Genomic DNA, 3,465 nt, shown 5'->3' with positions numbered 1-3,465 from the left:
AGCCTGATGGAATGTACTATTTAAAAATATATACGATAAATGGTAATGCCTAGAACAAAAAATAGCAAGTAATAGATTTGAATGATATCAACATGACATCGCAAAATAGGAAAAATTGGAGAACTAAATCTATTCATCCATTTCATCTTGTTGCATGGTTGTAGAGGTATGACCATACGCACGGGAAGAGGTTGCATGGCAGCAATGGCGGGAGTGACAAACATGGACCGATTTTGGAGCAAAAGGAGGAGGCACCCTGACATCATTATTATGCACCATAAGTGAAAACAAAGAAACCACCTTAGCCTTTACAACTTTAATCAGAGGTCTCCCAAATTCATTAATATTTTCCACAAGAACCTTGTTCAAGAACCTCAAATCCAACATTTTCAAAGTGCACTTAATTGCTTCATACAATGAATCTTATGTGGGATCTTTACCTATTTTTTCCATAGGGAACATCCCACCAATTGGAGTCAAGCTAGACCATAGCAAATACTTTTCCATTTCATCAGATAAAACCTCATCCCATATATAGTTTTTAACAAGACTAATTACCTCGCTATTAGATTGAAGAAAATTCATTGTGTTTGAAAGAACAATAGACACTAGTTGATGAGGATATAAGGTTTGTCTTGTAGAAGAGGAGAAAATTTCATCACCTAGAAAGATCCTAATGCTAGAAGTGCATTGTTAACTTTCTATACGAGAGAAGGCATTAAGAGCATTGTCTAAAATTTTACCCCCGAAGGAATGAATGAAGCTTGGAGATGCACCACCACTCTGATGCTTGACTCTGTATACTCTATACTTTTTGCAATACACTGCAAGAAAAGATAAAACTCCTTTTTATTTTCAAACACTTATTCTACCGAGCTCATGGTATTTGAAAATGGGGATCACACATATGTTGCAAGCATGAAGAAACGAAAAAAATCATAGAGAAAAATGGTGAGATTAAAAAGAGATATTGAAAGCCTTCAACTGCATGTCGATGGAAACTTTCCACATAAGCCTTGAGTGCCATTGTATATCCTTGTCAGTGACTATGCATTAAAATGTGTGTGAATTAGATGTTGCGACGTATCTAGTTGAACATGATGTGATAGAATGGTGGAGTCACTAGCAAATTTCAAAATTTGAAAAGAGTGAAGGGTAAATGCAAATATTTTAGCATGATTTGGATTGTGCAAAAATAATTCCCAACTTAATGCTGAAATTACTCCTCATGAATGGTGAAATGAGTTGTTCGCCTAAATGTGGGATGACATTACACCATATTATATCACATTTCTTTAGCAAGAATATTCACCAAGTTTGGGAAGTGGTTTAAAATATTGGAGGAGTCCTTCAATGTGATCCCAATCTCATCAATGGCTAGGTTGGAAAATGCATCTGCTAACATGTTTTCTTCTCTAAAAACATGATCAATTATAAAATTTTGCAACGTTGATAATATATTCCATATGTGTTGCACGATATATTTAATTTTCCAATTAGATGCTATACTAGAATTTTTTGAATGAACAATTATTGTCAAATCATCCTCGATGTGGACATTGTTGAAGCCATTAGTTGAAACTTATTGGAGATCCTGTAGGGGTGAAACTGCTTCTGATTGATTATTTGTAGCATATGAGAATGTTATGGATGAACCAATAATTTTCAAGTCATGCTTGTTTCGAATGACAAAACCAACACCTAATTTACCTGGATTTCCTTGAGATGATCCATCAAAGTTTAACTTAACATATGCAGATGTTGGAGGAGACTATTTTGTTTCATGTCTACTCTTAGGCTTAGGTCTACTAGTGAAAACCCCCAGAGAATAAATATGTAGTGTTGGCCATAATTTCCTCATTAGATTATTCCATATTGTGAACAAAGTGGCTAAATGATTTAATTGAGAATATCAATATTGATAATTTCTACAATATCACATTCCAATCCGTCAACAAAAAATCAAAGGAAGATGCATGTTTCCTAAAGATTCACTTATTCCTATGCCACCATGATGCCCAAATGACACATGAAGTTATTGCATCCCATAGAGGTGTGAATAAAGAAGTTCTATAGAGAAGATGTCATGACTCAAAAAGATTCCACAAACTAAATGGGATCAAGAAAGAAATATGCATTTTATGTAAAATCCATATCCAATAGGCAAATGAACAATGCAGAAAAAGATGATCAAAATTCTCATCATGGGATTTACATTATGGACAAGGAAAGGGTGGTGCACTATTAAGTCTAGATTGTTACAGTAAAAGGTTAATTTAATTTAATTTATTAAATTACCTTTACTCCCTTCTTAAGATTTCACTTTATGCACCTTACATTTTCATTTAATAATTAATTAGTAATTATCAAATATCATTTACCTCTTAGGGTTTCCCTTTTAGGTTTTCAATCTCCTATAAGGATTGATCTTTTGTAATTATATCTTATCTTTTCAGTCTGATAATATAGTTCTCATACTTTTAGAGAAAAACCCTTGCCTCTTCTTTGCTTTTTCTTCTCTGTGACAGGTTCTTGCATGTAGGTGTTCTTCGGGTTTTGTGGATTTTTATTGTGTATTACTCAATTCCTTCATGGTATCAGAGTCAGATCTATTGTAGCTTGTTCAATATTTGGAGAAAAAGAAGAACAAGGATTTGACAGAAGAAATCTGGTAGTTTTTTGGGTATTTTCTATGAAAATAGTGCGGTCTTTGATTTTTGGAGAAGTTTGAAGCCAAACAGACCTCACAGTTGGATTCAAAAGGCATCAAAACCTGCATTTTCATATAAAACTTGTCCAATTTGGACACTGTTGGAATCTGAGGCAAAATAATATAGCTTCTAGATTGGACAAGTTTTCTGAGGAGACAATTTTCTGATTTGTGACACACAAATCGAGATTCTTTGGCTCAAAAATTGATATTTTTGGGCATGCAAATCAAGATTTTTTAGTTTGAAAATTGAGCTTTTTAGCACACAAATCAATATTTTTGGTACGAAAATTGAAGTTTTTGGCACACAGATCGAGACTTTTGGGTTTACAGCTCGATATTTTTGGCATGCAAATCAAGAATTTTGCACACAAATTGAGATTTTTTGGATGTAAATTGAGATTTTTTGGCATGCAAATCAAGGTACTTTTGCATAATTTTTTCTTTTTAACATAAAAATTGATGCATTTTGGTACAGATCTCGAGGTGTTTGGTACCTATTTTTTGCTCAAATTTAGATGATCCTTTCTATCTTCCAGACACTACTATATTTGGGCCCAAATTGTGATGGAAACCCATCATCCAAGAAATAGTACCATGACTTGGCTCCCGTTGGATGAGTGCTAGACTTTTTCTATCACAAATTATGATATCAAGGTCATTCGTCGCAATTGCAACCCCTAAAGTCATCATAATTTGCAAGAAAGAAAGGGAAAGAGTTCATCTTCATGCCGTCCCAATTACGACAATATATT

The sequence above is a fragment of the Cupressus sempervirens genome, chromosome 5 (assembly GCF_028749045.1).
Source record: "Cupressus sempervirens isolate cs-2001-9-10 chromosome 5, ASM2874904v1, whole genome shotgun sequence".
Classification (NCBI taxonomy): Eukaryota; Viridiplantae; Streptophyta; class Pinopsida; order Cupressales; family Cupressaceae; genus Cupressus; species Cupressus sempervirens.
This window is presented reverse-complemented; position numbering follows the sequence as displayed.